Genomic DNA, 23,002 nt, shown 5'->3' with positions numbered 1-23,002 from the left:
AACACACAAATAGGTGAAAAAATAAAAATAAGAATAAGAGATGGGTATTGTGGAAATCCACAAATGATAGAGTATAATGTGATAGTCCGTGGATAATAGAGAGTAGTATAATGTGAAGAATCCTTGGAAAAGTATGCAAAATGGAGGTGGGTAAATAGATCCAAAAAATATATATATCCTGGAGATGTCCAAAAATAATGTGTAAGTTAATGTTTAAAAAATTCAAATCCAAAAATAAAGGTTCACAAAAGTCAAATGTTGGTGATCCAAGTGAAAAAATGTAGATAAAACAGTTCAAATCCTTAAATGTCACGTGAAAAATTAAAAAATAGGACAAAATATGTGCTGTGAAAAAAAGTAAAAGGCTGGGAAATCCTCAAGACCTGTAAACAGAAAATAATAACATAGTATAATACTGTTATAGGATTAATAAATCATAAAATATAGCTCACCATATAATTGCCAACGCGTTTCGGCCCTCAGCTTGGGCCTTTTTCACAGCACATATTTTGTCCTATTTTTTAATTTTTCACGTGACATTTAAGGATTTGAACTGTTTTATCTACATTTTTTCACTTGGATCACCAACATTTGACTTTTGTGAACTTTTATTTTTGGATTTGAATTTCTTAAACATTAACTTACACATTATTTTTGGACATCTCCAGGATATATATATTTTTTGGATCTATTTACCCACCTCCATTTTGCATACTTTTCCAAGGATTCTTCACATTATACTACTCTCTATTATCCACGGACTATCACATTATACTCTATCATTTGTGGATTTCCACAATACCCATCTCTTATTTTTATTTTTTCACCTATTTGTGTGTTCTCACCGGAATTCGCAAAATCTTTTGAGGTTTAATATTTGCATATTTTGTTTTTTTCCCACTAGTTTGTGCACATACTAGTTATTTTTGATCACATTTTTTGATCTCGTGTCTAATATCTGGTTTTATATTATTATATTATTATTTAGTTTATATTCCTCACCACACCTCTGATCACACAGTTTTTGGTACACCTACAACATGATAAGATTGTTTAATTTAAATATTTATAACTAAACATTTATAACTAAGGATATTGATGTACTTTCACTCATAACACGTCCTTTAGTCATTCACCTTGAGTCATCCCACAGTGAGGACCAGTTTTACCCGATATATTTTATAACATTTTAGCATTTCAGGATATATAAACACACATTCACATTTTATGCTTTTATGTTACATGGATCCATGCGTAGTGGTATAACCCACTTATGTTTTATATGTAATTGATTGTGTCATTTTTATATGTAATAAATTGTGTTATATTTTATTTACAAATTGTATTACTGATATACAACATTGTACCAATCTTTAGCTATCTGTGGGGCCATCTGCACCCTATTAGTGTCCTAATAAGGATAAGCGCCGACATTCAGTTAATCTATATACACCCACTCCCGAGGCCTTGCCTTTTTTTGGCGCTCCTTTTCTCTAACCCTTCTTTTGCCATATCTATCTGTGGGTATTTGGGGACCCACCCGAAACAGGAGCCATAGGACTATTTTTTAGAGCGCTGTGAGCTACAACAAATTTTAATACAGTTATTAACCCCTATTCCCCCCGCACCCAACATCACCCACACTACAATAAAGCTATTAACCCCTATTCCACTGCTCCCCGACATCGCTGCCACTAAATAAAGTTATTAACCCCTAAACCTCTGGCCTACCACATCACGGCACAGAGTGGGTCCATCCTTCAAGACATCTGGTGCGGAGCATCCTCTTCATACAGTTGCCGTAGTACACTGAATCTTCAATGCAAGGGAGCCTTTTCAAAATGGCATCCCTTGCATTCCTATTGGCCAATTTGATTTTTGAAATTCAAATCAGCCAATAGGATGAGAGCTACTAAAATCCTATTGGCTGTTCAAATCAGCCAATAGGATGAGAGCTACTGAAATTCTATTGACTGATTTGAATAGCCAATAGAATTTAAGTAGATCTCATCCTATTGGCTGATTTGAATTTCAAAAATCAAATCATTCAATAGGAATGCAAGGGACGCCATTTTGAAAAGTCTCCCTTGCATTGAAGATTCAGTGTACGGCAGCGACCTTATTAAGAGGATGCTCGGTACCTGATATCTTGAAGGATGGACCCGCTCTGCGCCACCGGTATGAAGATAGAAGGCGCCGTCTGGATGGATGGAGACCTCGCCACCTGGATGAAGACTTCTCGCTGCCTGGATGTCCAGACTTTAGAAACTGTAAGTGGATCGTCGGGGGTTAGTGTTAGGTTTTTTTTTACTTTTTTGGGGTGTTTTTTTTTTTTTTAGATTAGGGTTTGGGCTTTCTTAAAAGAGCTAAATGCCCTTTTCAGGAGCTAAATGCCCATACAAATGCCCTTTTCATGACAATGGGTAGCTGGTTTTTGTTAGAGTTAGGGTTAGATTTAGAGTTTTTTATTTTGGGTGTTGGTTGGGTGGTGGGTTTTACTGTTGGGGGGGTCTTTGTATTTTTTTTACAGGGAAAAGAGCTGATTTCTTTAGGGCTATTTGTAGTTTATTGTAGGCTAGGTTTTTTTTATTTTAGTGGGCCTTTTTTATTTTTATAGGGCTATTAGATTAGATGTAATTGTTTTTATTTTGGATAATTTTGTTTGTTATTTTTTGTAATTTAGTGTCTGTTATTTTTTGTAATTTAGTATTTAAAATTTTTTGGAATTTTAGAATTTTTTTTTTTTAGTAGTGTAAGTTTTTTTTTAATGTGTAATTTAGTTTATTTAATTTATAGTTATTTTAATTTTAGTATAATAGTTGTTAGGTTAATTGTTAGTTTAAATTTAGGGGTTTTTAATTTTTACAGGTAAGTTTTTATTTATTTTAAGATAGGGATATTGTAATTTTAATTTAAAGTTAGGGGGTTGTTAGGTTTAGGGGTTAACAGCTTAATCAAGTTTTTTGTGATGTGGGGGGCTGGCGGTTTAGGAGTTAATAGGTTTATTTAGTGGTGGTGATGTTGGAGGCCAATGTCAGGGAATAGGGGTTAATATCTTTATTATAGTGTCGGCAATGTTGGGGTATGTGGGAATAGGGGTTAATAGCTTTATTATAGTGGCAGCGATATCAGGACCGGCAGATTAGGGATTAAGAAATTTATTTCGGTGTCGGCAATGTCGGGGGCATCAGATTAGGGGCTAATAACGTTATTTAGGTGTTGGCGATGTCGGGGCAGCAGATTAGGGGTGTTTAGACTTGGGGTTCATGTTAGGGTGTAAGGTTTAAACGTAACTTTTTTTCCCCATAGACATCAATGGGGTTGCGTTACGACGATCGCCATTCCGCGCTTCATGTGTTAGTTTTTTTCTAACATCTTCTCCCCATTGATGTCTATGGGGAAAGCATGCACAGGCACGTCAAAGCAGCCCTTGGATTTTGTGCGGTATGGAGGTAATCGCCACCATATCGCACGCACAAGGCGGCTTTTCAAAAACCTCTAATGGCAGCACTATGGAGGGTGAAACAACGCAACTTTTGTTGGGTTCTTTTTGCATCCTCTATAGCGCAAAACTTGTAATCTAGGTGTGAGAATGTAAATCCTAATATTGATGAGGTAATGAAAGTTACAAAGTTTGTTTGTTTGTTTGTCTATTTGTGTATTTATTTAGTCCTGGGGGAAAACAAAAGCAGTTCAAAGAGAGAAGACTAACAAAGAGTAAAGTAAGGACCAGATGCCAATAGATGACTGCTAGGACAACAATGACACAGGAGCCATGCAACTTTAGTTTCACAAGTACTCTTTAGCCTTTACTAATAAAGATTTCAGCACACATGCCGATATATTCTACCCACACCTACATACGTGACTTTCTACCCTTCTCCAAAATTTTATCTGCATAATTTTGGATAAATTAATGTTGCTAAAATGGTTTACGATAAAGATATTATGTGTGCTGAATAAATAAATAAATTCATGATTTTTAATTAATTGGCTTAGGAATCCAAGGATCATACAAGAACTTAGGTCTCTAAAGGAATTAAATGAAGCTTGATTCAAATGGGAAATCTATAAAAACAGAAACACTGAATAGGAAAATTAAGATTCTGCTTAATGGGGACTTATTACGAAGATACGTTGTTATCAATATTTGAAAAAAAAGTGAAAAATGTATATTCAATATACAGGAAATTGCTTCTAATGATGTCAGTTTTGCTGTCACTGATGCCAACAGATGCAGACAGACAGTCTGTTGCAGGTGATTGCATGTGTATTACAAGTTGAAAGTAAACACATTTGCTTGAACGCAACAGAATTTAATGCGCATTAACTGGTTAATTGTTACGCTAAACAAAAGTTCCACAAAACACATATAAAATACATTAAAAGTAACACTCATAGTTACACTATCTAATATAAAATATGTTAAAAAATTGCAATAAAAAGGTATAAGGGCTCAATGATATAAGGTTTCAGTTAAAAAAGCTGAAGTCAAGCAGAGTTAATGCGCGAGCAGGAGAGCAAACTACCTCTCCACTCGTAATTTAGCCCTTAGTTCCTCAAATTTAGAGGATATCAAATAAAACTTACGGAACTCTGATGTAGTCAGGCCTCAAGAGGTTTACCTCTGCATGGCCTGGGCTGCACTGAAAATAAGATTGCTAGCATGACTGGTTGCCCTGTTTCCTGTCCATTGTTGGATATGTAAAAATGACTTTCCAAAGTATCCTACTTTTATATGAACTGGAAGCATATTGTATACTGGACTATTTTTACTAAATATCCTTTGGTTTATATGTGGATTTAAATAAAGTTCTTTGGAATTCCACTTCAAGCCTCTGTATATTCAAGCAGTTATGTCATTACATTCCATCCGCATTCCTTCAGTTGCAAAATCCGAGAGAACAGCTCCCATCGGGTTTTGCAACTGTGAACTGCACATGTAACATAAGTAACTGGTTGCAAAATTTGACACAACACAGCTGTCATCAAACTTTGCAACCGAGGAGGAGTGTGCATGCATGAGAATGGGAGTAACCGTACTGTACCTTAGTTGCAGAATCCGACAGAACACAATGAGTATAGGGACAACAAGGCTGGAACGAGGAGCAATTTTCTATCATTTTGTGGTGAAACTAAAGTACACCTAGTAGCTGAAATAATGAACAGACATTGGGATATACTTAAGTTGGATCAAGATCTTAAATCTTAAAGATATTAGTGGGTGATAAAGTCCAAATAGGCAACAGAAGAACTTAAAACATAAAAAAATGTATCTCCAGCAGTCACTTCTGCCTTGGAAAAAACAAAACTTCAATTGCTCCAGGATCTTTCCTCTGTGGTATGTGCTCAACTTACAATCACATTAAGAAAATCAACACTATCCCAGATGCATTTGGGCAAATACACACAATTAAAAATTATATCAGCTGCTCAACAGAGGGCATGATATATGTACTGTTCTGTAAATGCCCAAAAATCTATGTTGGCATGACCTGCAGGAAATTATGAACCAGATCAAGAAGATAGCAAGACACTCACGTCTGTTGCATCTCACTTTTTAGTGTACCACCAATCTAATCCTAAAGACCTTAAATATCAGGGAATAAGCCAGTGTGTGAAATTATATATGACTTTTCATAAATGCGAATATCGTGTTGAAAGATACGTTTACTGCGCTATATTTCACTAATGGTGAAATGCGTTATTTGTATTTAAAATAGAGGTTACTTTGATAAATTAAAGGGACATCATTTGTTTTTAAAAACATTTTATTGTCATTATTTACAAAAAAAATCGAATAGAGCATGTATTTCTATTAAATATTTACATACACTTAATTTTAAATTTTTATTCTCATGGTGTATTTTTTTTAAGGAGCAGATATGCAATACTGTGAAGTATTTGAAGACATCTGACTAACCATTGCAACTATGCATTGTTGGCCACCCTCAAATAAGCAGATAGCTCCCAGTAATGCTTTGCTGCTCTTGAGCCTATGTAGATCGGTTTTTCAACTTAGTATACCAAGAGAATGAACCAAATGTGATTATCGAAGGTAAATGATTGATTCCTTAAAATTTGCTCTTTTGGAATAATGTAAGATTAACATTGGGTTAAATGGTCTTTCACTACAAATGAAATAGCCATCACAAGTTATTAATAGCAGGAACTAAGGCCTCACTTCCATTGAGTCGTAATTCAGTTTGCGTGCGCTTGCAAACCGTTAAATATGCTGTCAAAAGCAATATCGTTTATCGACTGTTTCCAATGGCGCGTTATACCTCAATATCGGCAGCTGGACTCCGGCTGACAAAAAAATCTTTGCGTCCCATAGAAAGTAATAGAAGCCGTTAATCGATAAATTATACCAGGTTTCCAATGAAAGCTCAAACCGTTAATATACTGTCGGAGGCTGTCGATACATTGAGAAATATTACACCCAGCTCAACTAGGTGTAAAAGAGGAAAATTGTGCTTTTCGAGACCTATTTTCGATTGAAATTATAAAACTTGCAAATAATGCAAGTGTTTTAATGTAGAAATAAATTGTTATAAGTAATATTTATTGTTGTCTCATGTATAGGAATAGTTGAACTTATATTCTAATAGAAATATCAGTATATATTTAAATATAATAATATATGCAAGAACATACCTACAGAATGCAAACTAGACCTATGCCTAGGGCAGCAATGCATATTACTTATATTTATGAAGTGGTAAATATAATTATATTACAAAATAGTATTTGATTATTAAAAATATGGATGAGTGTATCTTTATTTTTCTTGAGAGGTGATCACAGGTAAGGAGCACGGACGTTAAACGTAAATTCTATAGCGTAAGGTCGGGTTACCTTAGCAACTAATTGATTTTCAAGAAATCCGACGTCAGATGGAAGCGTTAACACAACGTTAAAGTACAGCTACACGAAAAAAGCGACTGCACGTTATCCGCAAAATATTTCAATGGAAACCTGGTACTAAAATGGAGCCGTAAATTACTTTTAGCTGTCGGCCGCTTCGGTAGCTTACGGCTCCATTTTTAACGACTCAATGAAAGCGAGCTCTAAATAGTTTACTTTTAGATTATTGTTCTTATCATTGAAGAATGAATGTAATACACACTATTCTAATAGTAAATATGCATAGGTAATGTTTTAAGAAAATAAGATTTAGATGCAGTCATGTCTAAATATAAGAATACATTTAAATATATTAAAGGGACACTGAACCCAAATGTTTTCTTTCGTGATTCATATAGAGCATGCAATTTTAAGCAACTTTCTAATTTACTCCTATTATCAATTTTTCTTTGTTCTCTTGCTATCTTTATTTGAAAAAGAAGGCATCTAAGCTTTTTTTGGTTTAGACCTCTGGAAAGCACTTTTTTATTGGTGGAGGAATTTATACACCAATCAGCTAGGACAACCAAGATTGTTCACCAAATATAGGCCGGCATCTAAACTTACATTCTTGCATTTTAAATAAAGATACCAAGAGAATGAAGAAAATTTGATAATAGGAGTAAATTAAAAAGTTGCTTAAAATGTCATGCTCTATCTGAATCATAAAAGAAAACATTTGGGTTCAGTGTCCTTTTAATCTATACACCGTCAAAGGTTATATACATTTAAAGGGTCAGTCTCCACCAAATAGATATTTACTTTATTTGCCATTTCACATTTTGGCATACTCTACCCTGTTATATGAATATACATTTTACCTGTGTAAGGACCTTTTGTGTAAGCCTATGTAAACTGGTCACTTATCTCCCTCCTTTGAAAGAGCTTATTAATGAATCAGTACAGACTCTTAAAGGGACAGTATACTATAATATTTATGTCCCTTAATGTGTTTCCAATTACTCTTTTTTTATCAACAGCAGAGTATAAAATGTATGAGATTTGCTTTTTAAGCTTTATTTGTGTATATGAATCAGCTGTGTTTTGAAGCCACAAACAAATAAAATGTTTTGAGCTTGTAGAAATAATCTGATCTCAATACTTTATAACATTGTATACATATACATGCATCTTTATCTTATATCTGTCTGTAAACCAATCACCAATACTTGTAAATTAACATTTTATTACCTTATCTCTTCCATACCCCACTGGGAGTGTAATTTCTTATGATGGCTGTGTTTACACAGCTTGGCCTTAAGGCCAAATATTTTCTAAATTGGTGGATATACCACAGGCTAAATCAACTATTTAAAATGCAAAAATAAGGGTAATGGAAATACTTGTAAACAATTTAATACTCTCTAGCAGGTAAAGTGGATAATTGTGAACAAATTGAATTTGAGAAAAATCTGAGTTAACTGTCCCTTTAAATGACTCCACTAGAGTGAACACTCTCATCAACATGACATAAAAAAACTAGCTCTGTTTAAATGTGAAAATAAACTTAGCTATAATGTTTTCTTTAAAGATCACTTCATCTATATATGTTATCTTGCAATTCCTGCCATTTTCCCTGTTTTTGTGTCATCTGTATTGCAAGCCTCTCTTTTGGTATGTGAATTGGGTCCCTGCATTCAAATCCTGCCATTTTTTCTGTTTTTGTGTCATCTGTATTGCAAGCCTCTCTTTTGGTATGTGAATTGGGTCCCTGCATTCAAATCCGTCCATTTTCCCTGTTTTTGTGTCATCTGTATAGCAAGCCTCTCTTTTGGTATGTAAATTGGGTCCCTGCATTCAAATCCTGCCATTTTCCCTGTTTTTGTGTCATCTGTATTGCAAGCCTCTCTTTTGGTATGTGATTTGGGTCCCTGCATTCAAATCCTGCCATTTTCCCTGTTTTTGTGTCATCTGTATTGCAAGCCTCTCTTTTGGTATGTGATTTGGGTCCCTGCATTCAAACCCGGCCATTTTCCCTGTTTTTGTGTCATCTGTATTGCAAGCCTCTATTTTGGTATGTGAATTCTGTCTCTGTATTCAAATCTTGCAATTGTTAATGTTTTTCATCATCTGTATTGCAAGCCTCTCTTTTGGTATGTGAATTGGGTCCCTGCATTCAAATCCTGCCATTTTCTCTGTTTTTGTGTCATCTGTACTGCAAGCCTCTCTTTTGGTATTTGAATTGGGTCCCTGCATTCAAATCCTGCCATTTCCCTGTTTTTGTGTCATCTGTATTGCAAGCCTCTCATTGGGTATGTGAATTGGGTCCCTGCATTCAAATCCTGCCATTTTTTCTGTTTTGTGTCATTTGTATTGCAAGCCTCTCTTTTGGTATGTGAATTGGGTCCCTGCATTCAAATACTGCCATGTTCCCTGTTTGTGTGTCATCTGTATTGCAAGCCTCTCTTTTGGTATGTGAATTGGGTCCCTGCATTTAAATCCTACAATTTTCCATGTTTGTGTGTCATCTGTATTGCAAGCTTGTCTTTTGGTATGTGAATTGGGTCCCTGCATTCAAATACTGCCATTTAACCTGTTTTGGTGTTATCTGTATTGCATGCCTCCCTTTTGGTATGTGAATTGGGTCACTGCATTCAAATCCTGCCATTTTCCCTGTTTTGTGTCATCTGTATTGCAAGCCTCTCTTTTGGTATGTGAATTGGGTCCCTGCATTTAAATCCTGCCATTTTCCCTGTTTTTGTGTCATATGTATTGCAAGCCTCTCTTTTGACATTTGTCTGTATAATTATGTATTTACCCTGCTGATATCTTGCCTTTATCTATGTGATGTTCAAACCTTGAAAATACTTGTTTTAATTCCTAAATTTATAATTTCACTAATGGTTTAACCACAGCCTCCCCCAAATTCTAATGTCTGTTATTTTTAACTTATCTCACCCTGAATCAAATTTTCCCATTTGGCCTTTTGACTGTCTTTGATCAGGTTATTACCTAATTTATTGCATTCAGCTGAATGCTCTGGCATATAAATTTAACACTGCTATGGGAAAAGCAATGCAGGGGTTAGCAATGTAGGTTAGATAGCAATAGTGTAAGATCATCTGTTCACATCTCTTCAGTGAACATTTATAAGTGAGGCACAATGAATTATACAAGAATTGAACAAGGATTGTACAAGGGATAAGGCAAGTTCTGTTTTAATACTGAGTTTTATACACTGTCTATTTTGTAAAAAAAAAATGCACAAAATCTTAATATCCCTTTTTGCCACCTTTTGTCTGTTTAACAAACTGCTTTACTCAATTACTCCTTACCCCTCACCACCTGCACTGCTCATTAGCCCATATCTCTTAAACTCACCTTACTTTTGTGTTCATGAACTTCACACATTCCTAAAGACTCTCTCTCTCGCTTGCAACTCATCACAAAAACAGTCTCACTACTGCAAATCCGCATCTCATCTCGTCACTCTCCCTCTTGCTCATACTAGCTGCTGGCGACATCTCCCCTAATTCTGGTCTCCAACAATTTCCTTGCCCTGCACACCCATGTGTGCCCTTCAATAGACTTCAAAAACAAAACTCTGGTAACCTTAATCTTATTCCTCTTGCATCTAAAGCCACCACCCCCTTCACTTGTGCACTATGGAACTCTCGCTCTGTTTGCAACAAACTCACTTCTTTCCATGACCTCTTTATCTCCCACTCTCTCATTCTTCTGGCTCTCACAGAAACCTGGCTCTCTTCTTCATACACTGCTTCCTCTGCTGCACTGTCACTTAGGGGTCTCCACTTCAGTCACACTCCTAGGTCTGACAATAGACAAGGAGGTGGTGTTGGTATTTTACTTTCCTCTTGTTGCACCTTTCAACAAATACAGCCCTTCTCTTCCCTCACATTTTCTTCATTCGAAACACACATGATTTGCTTATTCTCTCCCCTCTCTATACGCATTGCAGTCATATGCTGATCCCCTGGCTCAGCAACTCTATTTCTAGATCACTCTACCCACTTGATCCCTACAAAAGTTATCCTGTATACCGACTATGTTTACAGCACTGTGGAATCTGTTGGTGCTCTACAAATACCTGATAATAATAATAAAAATAATAATAATAATAATAATAATAACTTTGACGCCTGGCTACCTTACTTCCTTTCCTCAGATACCCCTGCCCTCATTCTCAGTGACTTCAACCTCCCTGTTGATAATCCCACTGCCTCCTCTGCAAAACAACTTCTGCAACTCACTTCCTCTTTCAGCCTGTCACAATGGACTGACTCTCCCATTCACAAAGATGGTCACTCCCTTGATCTGTTTTTCAGTTATCAATGCACTATCTCAAACTTCACATACTCACCTTTTCCTCTTTCTGACCGCAACCTTCTCACTTGTACCATCACCTCCCTCCCTACAACTCTCCCTCCTTCTACCCCTCACACTAAACTTCACAGAAGAATCAAGTCATTAGATCAGCAACAGCTCGCTAGCTCTCTCGAACCTCTTCTCTTTTCTATCCCCTCCTTTTCTTGTCCTTATAAATCCATCTGCCACTATAACTCCACCCTTACATCCGTCCATGATAACCTGGCCCCACCTACCATAACTCAGAAAACATACACTCATCCTGAGCTTTGGCATACTCCTCTGACACAGTACCTACGCAGGTGTTCCCATTCTGCTGAGCGACACTGGAGGAAATCTCGGAGTCCTGCTGACTTTCTTCACTATAAGTTCATCTTGAACTCTTACTATTCTGCCCTTATGCTATATAAGCAACATTACTTCTCTACTCTTATCTCTACTCTTTCTTCAAACCCAAAACGTCTGTTCTCCACATTCAATACTCTTCTCCACCCACCCCCACCTCTCACTACAACTTTTCTCTCAGCCCAAGATTTTGCCAGCTACTTCAACAAAAAAATCTACTCCATCAGAAATTAAATCAACTATCAACATACTACCGGTCTCCCACCCCCTCAAAAGCTCACAATCATCCAAAACCCACATAACTATAAATTTAGCTCTTTTGCCCGTTACAGAGGATGAAGTTTCTGCCCTTATACTATCCTCTCACCTCACTACCTGTCCTCTCGACCCCATCCTCTCACAACTACCCCTCTCTTCTACCCTTACCCCTATACTCACACACATCTTCAACCTCTCCCTTAGCACTGGTATAGTTCCCACATCTCTTAAACATGCATTAGTCACACCTATCCTCAAAAAACCTTTTAACCGATCCAACCTCCCCATCCAACTCCCGCCCTATTTCCCTACTACCCCTTGCCTCAAAGCTTCTTGAAAAGCTAGTATATGCATTTCTATCTGATTTCATTACATTAAACTCCCTCATTGACCCACTGCAATCTGGATTCCGCCCCCTTCACTCAACAGAGACCGCAATTGTTAAGGTTACCAACGACCACTAACTGTCTCTCTCATATCTCATCTTGGATGTCCTCTCACTACCTCAAGCTAAATCTCTCCAAAACTAAGCTCTTTATTTCCCCCCCTACTTCCAAAATCTCCACCCCCCATGTCTCTATAACTGTTGATAACTCCATCATTACCCCAACATCACATGCCCGATGTCTTGGGGTCACACTTGACTCAGATCTTTCTTTCACTCCTCACATTCACTCCTTGGCTAAAGCCTGCCACTTCCACCTTAAAAACATCGCTAAAATGAGACATTTCCTTACACCAGGCACAACAAAGATTTTAATCCACTCTCTCATTCTTTCCCGCCTCAACTACTGCAACTCTATCCTCTCTGGTCTCCCTAGCTGCCGCCTAGCTCCTTTACAATCCATAATGAATGATTCTGCCAGGCTTAACTTCCTTGCACATCACTCTTCATCTGCCGGACCTCTCTGCCAATCCCTTCACTGGCTTCCTCTTGCCTCCAGGATTAAACACAAAATTCTCACTCTAACACACAAAGCCCTCAATTGCATTGCTCCCCCCTACATCTCAGACCTTGTCTCCAGATACTCTCCCTCCCGTCTCCTTCCCTCCCCTCATGATCTCCTCCTCTCCTCCTCTCTTGTTACATCCTCACATTCCCGTCTACAAGATTTCTCCAGACTGGCTCTCATCTTATGGAACTCTCTGCCTCACTCCACAAGAATCTCCCCTAGTTTTAAAAGCTTCAAGTGCTCCCTGAAGACTCTACTATTCAGGGACGCTTACAACCTACACTAACCTTCCTATCTCCACTGCTATCCCATAAAACCCCATAGCATGTAAGCTTATGAGCCCAGCAGTTTGTAGTTCACCTTCAATAGAGCCTACTACAACAGTGCAACTTTCAGCAGGACCCTCTCTCCCCATTTTATCCCTGTAATAATTTTTTTATATTCCACCTATGTTCATAGCGCTACGGAAACTGCTGGCTCTCTACAAATACCTGATAATAATAATAACTAATGATAACATAATAACTAAGCTATATTTATTTTAAAAATATCTTACAATTTTCTACAAACCTGAATGATAGATATTAGAATAAGAAAAGAAAATTCAGCTAGACTGTCACTTTAATCTAGCAAGTTCACCCTACACATTTCTTAAAAGTGACATAACAAAAGTTGTTATGTAGACAGCATATAATAATATGTACAGATATTAGTTTAACTTCTAAATTATACTGCATAGCCTCGCATTTAACCCTTAATTTAAATTTTCTGAATTATACATCTCTAAATCACACAACCAAAATTCATTATATGGCTATATCTAACTCCACCTTCACTTTGGTTAAATACAAAACTTTAACATTCATTATCTGCTGGAGCTGTGTTGATATTTTAAAGTAAATTAAATATAATAGCAGGCATGTGCTTGTTAAATCGATAATTTAAGAACCAGTTATGGGACTATTCTTTTCTTTCAATGTCCTTCTAATATTAGAAGGATGTGTTTGTTAGTGTCTTACTTGGATGGATAGATTATATATAAAAAGATGTATTTAAATAAATAAATATATAGTATGTAAAGATCTTTATTTTAAAAATAAAATACATTAACAATAACAACACATTCTTTTGTGAATTCAGCAAACTTGAAAATCTATAAGAAAAAAGAATACAAATAATTAGAATATGAAAGCAAGTATGTTATTTCATAACACATTGATAAAATTGTTTTATCTGTAAGTATAATAATTTGTTCTGATATTAAAGCCAGGTTCAGACTGAATATCTATATATACATCATTTGAAAGAAATCACTAATAAAAAGTTGACTTACATATTAACATTTAACATTAGACAAATAAATGTCTAATATCCTATTTTGGGCAAATATTAATTAATTATTCAATTGTATGAGGGAAATAATTGAATGTTATATTTTATGTCCCTTCAAAAACTAAAATACGTAAATGCCATCTATAAAAAAATTTCAGATGAAATGTATCCCTTTATCTGTATGATCAGTCATAATCTGAGTCCTCTATAGCACAAGGTAGGGGGAATGTTTATGAAATAAATATTAATAAAATAGGACATAGTGAAAACTAATTGTTAGACACATTCAATTTATTTATCAATAATTCCACCATTATTCCTCCTATGATTCTAACCTAACCTGATGTATGATCTTTAAAAGTTGATTCTAGTTCAAATTTCAGTTTATCTACATTATGTGTCCCATTCATCACTTTCCAAATAGAGGTTTGTGAAATACCATCTAAAATAAATGACAGAAAACATTGCCTAGATTACGAGTTTTGTCGGTAAAGACCTGCTGTGCTAACGAGCCTTTTTTTTCCAGCGCACCCTTAAGAAAAGCTGGTATTACGAGTTTTCTGAATGTCTGTATTAGCCTCAGAAAAGTGAGCGTTGAGCCAAATTTAGCTCCACTTCAACCCGCAATACCAGCGTTGCTTACGGTACTGGTAAGCTGGAAAAACGTGCTCGTGCACGATTTCCCCATAGGATACAATGGGGCTGAGCTGGCTGAAATAAAACCTAACACCTGCAAAAAAGCAGCGTTCAGCTCCTAACGCAGCCCCATTGTTTCCTATGGGGAAATAAAAGTTATGTCTACACCTAACACCCTAACATGAACCCCGATTCTAAACACCCCTAACCTTACACTTATTAACCCCTAATCTGCCATCCCCGCTATCGCTGACACCTACATTATATTATTAACCCCTAATCTGCCGCTCCGGACACCACCGCCACCTACATTATAGCTATGAACCCCTAATCTGCTGTCCCTAACATCACTGACACCTATATTATAATTATTCATTCTAATCTGCCCCCAACATCGCCGCCACCTACCTACACGTATTAACCCCTAATCTGCCGACCGGACATTGCCACCACTATAATAAATGTATTAACCCCTAAACCGCCGCACTCCCACCTCGCAAACACTATAATAAATTTTATTAACCCCTAATCTGCCCTCCCTAACATCGACGCCACCTACCTACAAATATTAACCCCTAATCTGCCGCCCCCAACGTCGCCGCTACTATAATAAAGTTATTAACCCCTAAACCTAAGTCTAACCCTAACACCCCCTAACTTAAATATAATTTAAATAAATCTAAATAAATTTACTATAATTAAATAAATTATTCCTATTTAAAACTAAATACTTACCTATAAAATAAACCCTAATATAGCTACAATATAACTAATAGTTACATTGTAGCTATTTTAGGATTTATATTTATTTTACAGGCAACTTTGTATTTATTTTAACTAGGTACAATAGCTATTAAATAGTTAATAACTATTTAATAGCTACCTAGTTAAAATAATTACAAAATTACATGTAAAATAAATCCTAACCTAAGTTACAATTACACCTAACACTACACTATCAATGTAGGTAATTTTATAGGTAATACTTACCTATAAAATAAACCCTAATATAACTACAATATAACTAATAGTTACATTGTAGCTATTTTAGGATTTATATTTATTTTACAGGCAACTTTGTATTTATTTTAACTAGGTATAATAGCTATTAAATAGTTAATAACTATTTAATAGCTACCTAGTTAAAATAATTACAAAATTACCTGTAAAATAAATCCTAACCTAAGTTACAATTACACCTAACACTACACTATAAATTAATCAAATAAATTAACTACAATTATCTAAACTAAAATACAATTAAATAAACTAAACTATAGTAAAAAACAAACAAACACTAAATTACAAAAAATAAAAAAATATTACAAGAATTTTAATCTAATTACACCTAATATAAGCCCCCTAATTAAATAAAAAAGCCCCCCAAAATAATAAAATTCCCCACCCTATACTAAATTACAAAAGTAATCAGCTCTTTTACCAGCCCTTAAAAGGGCTTTTTGCGGGGCATTGCCCCAAAGTAATCAGCTCTTTTACCTGTAAAATAAAATACAAGACCCCCTCCAACATTACAACCCACCACCCAAACACCCCTACTCTAAAACCCACCCGATCCCTGCTTAGAAAAAACTAACACAACCCCATTGAAGATCACCCTACCTGGAGCCGTGTTCACCCAGCCAGGTACCGATGGGCCAGAAGTGGACATCCGGAGAGGCAGAAGTCTTCATCTGATTGGGGCAGAAGAGGTCCTCCAAGCGGCAGATGTCTTCATCCAAGCAGCATCTTCTATCTTCAAGCAACCGGAGCGGAGCAGAGCCATCTTGAATCCAGCCGACGTGGAACCATCCTCTTCTTCCGATGTCCTAACAGCGAATGAAGGTTCCTTTAAATGACGTCATCCAAGATGGCGTCCCTCGAATTCCAATTGGCTGATAGAATTCTATCAGCCAATCAGAATTAAGGTAGGAAAAATCCGATTGGCTGATGTAATCAGCCAATCGTATTGAAGTTCAATCCGATTGGCCAATTGGATCAGCCAATAGAATGCGAGGTCAATTCTATTGGCTGATCCAATCAGCCAATCAGATTGAACTTCAATCCGATTGGCTGATTACATCAGCCAATCGGATTTTTCCTACCTTAATTCCGATTGGCTGATAGAATCCTATTAGCCAATCGGAATTCGAGGGACGCTATCTTGGATGACGTCATTTAAAGGAACCTTCATTTGCTGTTAGGACATCGGAAGAAGAGGATGGCTCCGCGTCGGCTGGATTCAAGATGGCTCCGCTCCGGTTGATTGAAGATAGAAGATGCCGCTTGGATGAAGACATCTGCTGCTTGGAGGACCTCTTCTGCCCCGATCGGATGAAGACTTCTGCCGCTCCAGATGTCCACTTCTGTTCCATCGGTGCCCGGCTGGGTGAACACGGCTCCAGGTAGGGTGATCTTCAATGGGGTAGTGTTAGGTTTTTTTAAGGGGGGATCGGGTGGGTTTTAGAGTAGGGGTGTGTGGGTGGTGGGTTGTAATGTTGGGGGGTCTTGTATTTTATTTTACAGGTAAAAGAGCCGATTACTTTGTGGCAATGCCCCGCAAAAAGCCCTTTTAAGGGCTGGTAAAAGAGCTGATTACTTTTGTAATTTAGTATAGGGTAGGGAATTTTATTATTTTGGGGGGCTGTTTTATTTTATTAGGGGGCTTAGATTAGGTGTAATTTAGTGTTTTTTTTTTTTTTTGTACTATAGTTTAGTTTATTTAATTGTATTTTAGTTTAGATAATTGTAGTTAATTTATTTAATTAATTTATTGATAGTGTAGTGTTAGGTATAATTGTAACTTAGGTTAGGATTTATTTTACAGGTAATTTTGTAATTATTTTAACTACGTAGCTATTAAATAGTTATTAACTGTTTAATAGCTATTGTACCTAGTTAAAATAAATACAAAGTTGCCTGTAAAATAAATATAAATCCTAAAATAGCTACAATGTAACTATTAGTTATATTGTAGCTATATTAGGGTTTATTTTATAGGTAAGTATTTAGTTTTAAATAGGAATAATTTATTTCATTATAGTAAGTTTATTTTGTTTTATTTAAATTATATTTAACTTAGGGGGGTGTTAGGGTTAGGGTGAGACTTAGGTTTAGGGGTTAATAACTTTATTATAGTAGCGGAGACGTTGGGGGCAGCAGATTAGGGGTTAATATTTGTTGGTAGGTTGCGGCGACGTTGGGGGGGGGGAGATTAGGGGTTAATACAATTTATTATAGTGTTTGCAAGGTGGGAGTGTGGCGGTTTAGGGGTTAATACATTTTATATAGGCGCTGATGTCCTGTCGGGAGATTAGGGGTTAATAAGTGTAGGTAGGTGGCAGTGACATTGGGGGTGGAAGATTAGGGGTTAATAAATATAATGTAGGTGTCGGCGATGTTAGGGACAGCAGATTAGGGGTTCATAGGGATAATGTAGGTCACGGCGATGTGTAGGTCGGCAGATTAGGGGTTAAACATTTTTATTATAGTGTTTGCGATGTGGGGGCCTCGGTTTAGGGGTTCATAGGTAGTTTATGGGTGTTAGTGTACTTTTAGCACTGTAGTTAAGAGCTTTATGTTCCGGCGTTAGACCATAAAATTCTTAACTACTGACTTTTAAATGCGGTAGGAGTCTTGGGGGTAGAGGCTCTACCGTTCACTTTCTCCAAGACTCGTAATATCGGCGTTAGGCAAATCCCATTAAAAGATAGGATACACAATTGACGTAAGGGGATTTGCGGTAGCCAAAAGTCGCGGAAGAAAAGTGAGCAGTAGACCCTTTCCTGTCTGACTCGTAATACCAGCGGGCGTTAAAAAGCAGCGTTAGGACCCCTTAACGCTGCTTTTTAAGGCTAATGCAGAAATCGTAATCTTGGTGTATGTGTTTCCCATAGGATGTATCCTGCCTCCCCCAGTCTTGTTCTAGACATTTTGTACACTTTACAAGTGTCTTCAGATGTTGTAGAAGTCAGCACAGTTGAAAGACAATGCAACAGACATGATCACATAGGTATTCTTCACTTTCAGTCTGTAGATGAAGTAAATTTCCCAAATTGAAAATAAAGTATAAATCAAATATCTAATAAAGTGGTACATAGTTCTGCATCCCTCCCCCTAACACTAACTATTTCCTAAATGTTTCTTAGCGATAGCCCAAGAAACATTGTAGCCTCTTTTGTGTTATGTTATACCAATCAAGTGTGAAGCTGAGTCACATACATTGTGCATACTCAACCTCTGATGTATGACTTTGTCAATTCGATGTACTTCAGAGTATCCCTTTATCTGCTATCTGTGGCATTCATCCCTTTCAGACTATCTAAAATCTAATAATGTCTAAAATGAATAATACATGTAAACTAATTGATGGATCAGTGAGCAAAATACCCCCCCAGTCTTGGTCCATACATAGAGGCCAATTTAACAAATGTCTGTCGGACCTGATCTGACAGTGCGGATTAGGTCTGACAGACATCGCTGAATGCGAAGAGCAATACGCTCCCGGTATTCAGCATTGCACCAGCAGCCCACAAGAGCTGCTGGTGCAACGCCGCCCCTCCATACTCATGGCTAATGGGCCACCAGCAGGGGGTGTCAATCAACCCAATCGTACTCGATCGGGTTGAATTGTGGCGATTCCTGTCCGCCTCATCAGAGCAGGTGGACAGGGATATTGAGCAGCAGACTTTAGACCACTGCTCCATTACTTGTTTTTCCGGCGAGTCTGAAGACTCACCAGAAGCACGGGCCTTCAAGCTCCGTTCGGAGCTTGATAGATAGGCCCCATTGTGTATACTTATAATGTGAAGGTGTCTTTAGATGTTGTAGAATTCAGCACAGTTGAAAGACAATGCCACAGACATGATCACATAGGTATTCTTCACTTTCAGTCTGTAGATTAAGTAAATCTCCCTAATAGAAAATAAAGTGTAAATCAAAATCTTTAATAATGTGGTACATAGTTCTGCATCCCTCTCCCTAACACTAACTATTTCTTAAATGTTTCTTAGCAATAGCTTAATAAGCGTATGTAGCCTCTTTTGTGTTATATTATAACAATCAAGTGTGAAGCTTAGTCACATACATTGTGCATACTCAACCTCTGATGTATGACTTTGTCAATTCGATGTGCTTCAGAGTATACCTTTATGTGCTATCTGTGGCATTCATCCCTTTCAGACTATATAAAATTTAACAATGTCTAAAATGAATAATACATGTAAACTAATTGTGTACCATATGATGTATCAGTGGCCAAAATCCCCCACCCCCCCCCGCCTTGGTCCATATATTGTGTATACTTACCATCTGATGTTGTCTTTAAAAAACGGGTTAATTGACACCCCTGCCAGCTGCCGATTGGCTGCAAATCTGCAGGGGGCAGCATTGCACCAGCCATTCACAAGAATGGCTGGTGCAATGATAAATGCTGAAGTGATTTGAAAAGAATAATTATGGACTCTGGAAAGAGACCATAAAATTCAAAGCACAGGCGCTAAAGCAGCTTAAAATAGAAAATATATAAAAAGTGATTTGTGAGCATATAGCGCAATCTATACAAATAATGACACCCAGTGCGGATTGAATCAACAAAAGAAGTGTGAACAATAGAAATATATAAAATATATATATTTAATTACATAAGTGAAAAAATAGAATAAAATGATTTGCACACATAAAAGCGCTGATCAGGCGCAATATTGAAGTGTAGTATACATATTAGCAACAATATAATACAAAAAATGAAACAATGTGGAAAGTTTAATCAATTTCCAGTTGAGATTCGATGTGATGATTTTTTCAATTAGCCCAGATTTTGAAGGAGGATTTAGATCTTCAATGAGAGCTGGAACAAGATGAGGAAGACCAATAAAACGACAGAAAAGGCAACAAAATATGGTTTTCACTTCTACTTACACCGGAGATCGGTGGTTGAATCCTATATGTTCCTTTCAGTAGCGTAAGGCTCCAAACCGCAGTGGGCAGCTACAATCAATCCAGCAGAAAATATGCAAACACCTTTGCACAGGTAACTGGAAAACTGCACCTACGGAGGCCGGAGAGAGACAAGAACAGAACAGAACAGAGCAACGCGTTTCAACCCGTAAGCAGGGTCTTTTTCAAGCTCCCAACAGATAGATAAGTGTGTTATATATAGCCGATACAATTAGGCTATTGGTTAATTTACGTCAGTGGGCATATGTATTCCAAGATATTTTGCCAGCCGTAGTGTTTGTGTATCACAGTTCACTCGATGCTCTAACATATACTGTATCGTGCCAAAAAACAACTACATGTGTACATATATGCCTCTATTTAAGATGCACAACTCTGGTTGTATCCAATCCGCACGGAGGTCTCTCTGACCATATATAAAAAACATCAAGCTCGATGCAAAAAAACTACTTATGAAAATCAGCTCCAAATATAAAATGTAATTTATGCAGAAAATTGTAATTAAAAATGTATGTGAAGATATACATGTATAAAATATATAAATCTGTAAAAATAAGAAATATATAAAAATATATATAAAAAATAATAATAATAAGCTCATAATATAAATTTAAATGGTTTAAGGAAAATATAAAAGTATATAGAAAAATATATATATATATATATATATTAGTGACAATCAAAAAGGTATATTTCGAGGAAGGACAGCAGATGACCCTAGAAGGATACATTGAAAATTTAAAGTTAAAAATTGAAAAATGTATATATAAGCTAGATATATAGATAGAATAGGAGGTCAATCTTTTAGGAAGCAACCAATGTCAAAGTCGACATTCAGACCTAGTGGTTGTAACGTTTTTAGATCAAAGATCCATTTACTTTCTCTTTTTAAAAGATCGTTAATTATATTTCCTCCTCTCCATTTCTTTTTGACTTTTTCTATTCCGAGATAGGAGAAATAGTTTAAATTCCCATTGTTACACACCCCAAAGTGTTTGGCAATTGGTAGGTCTTTGTTTCTTTTTAGTGTAAAATTTTTCATAGACCACATATGTTCTCTGATACGCGTACGTAGGGGTCTGGAGGTCTCACCTGTATATTGTAGACCACATTTGCACTGAATGATGTAAATAATATTGCTATCCGAGCATCTAATGAGATCTTTTATCTTGCATGATTTTCCTGTTACATTTGATTTAAATTCTCTACATTTAGTTGAGTGTTCACAAGACTTACAGGTTAAGCAGGGATAAAAGCCTAAAAGGCTATTGCCCTTAATGTCTAATTGGTTAGCACTGTTCACAGGACTATTAGTATTATGTGTTGGTGCCAAAATGGTCTTAAGATTTTTCACTTTTTTATACACTACTTGTGGTCTTGGTGGAAGACCAGGACCTAGTATTTCGTCATTTTTAAGTAACTTCCAATGCTTGTTCAAAATCTTCTCTAGTAAATATTTATTTTGACTATAATTTGTAATGAAGGGAATGAATATCTGCTCGTTCCCTTCCCTATCTTTGTTAGCGGTGTGTATAGTTTGTTTAGGTTTGGCGATTAGTAAGGAATTTCTGTCGACTGATCGAACCTCATTGAGAGTTTTATCTATCTCGCTTTCTCTATACCCTCTCTCTATAAATTTTAGTTTTATCAAACTTGACTGATTTTCAAAGTCTGTCAGGTTTGTACAGTTTTTACGAATCCTCAAAAATTGCCCTTTGGGGATATTGTCCAGCCATTTTTTATGGTGACAACTAGTATAATGGATGTAACTATTCGCATCAACCTTTTTAAAAAAGGTCCGAGCATTTAATTCATTGTCATTAACAAAAATTTCTAAATCAAGAAAGTTGATAGTGGTTTTATCACGTGTATGGGTAAATTTGAGATTAATTTCATTGGTGTTCATATCTTCAACAAATTTATCTAGTGATGGACAGTCTCCTCGCCAAATAATTAAAATATCATCAATATATCTCTTGAAGGACACCAGGCTTGCCCCAAGTGGGTAATTTGATAAAAAGTGATGTTCCCAATACCCCATAAATAAATTGGCATAACTTGGGGCAAACCTGGTGCCCATCGCTGTACCTCTCTCTTGATTATAAAAATATCCTTCATAGAAAAAGAAATTGTGTGTCAAAATAAACTCAATGGCTTCTAAAATGAAAGTCTTCTGTTCATAATTCATAGATATATCTTGTTCTAAATAAAAATTAATAGCTTTAAGTCCATCTTTATGATTGATACACGTATATAGAGATGCAACATCACAGGATGCCAACAAATAGTCA

At 36.5% G+C, this 23,002-nt stretch overlaps 1 pseudogene; it reads right to left on the bottom strand.

Moving 5' to 3' along the window:
* The window catches only part of LOC128661662 (integrin alpha-5-like), a 36,623-nt pseudogene extending 14,006 nt beyond the window's left edge, over positions 1-22,617 (bottom strand).
* Positions 22,618-23,002: the final 385 nt, after the last annotated feature.

The sequence above is a fragment of the Bombina bombina genome, chromosome 5, assembly GCF_027579735.1.
Source record: "Bombina bombina isolate aBomBom1 chromosome 5, aBomBom1.pri, whole genome shotgun sequence".
Lineage (NCBI taxonomy): Eukaryota > Metazoa > Chordata > Amphibia > Anura > Bombinatoridae > Bombina > Bombina bombina.
This window is presented reverse-complemented; position numbering and strand designations above follow the sequence as displayed.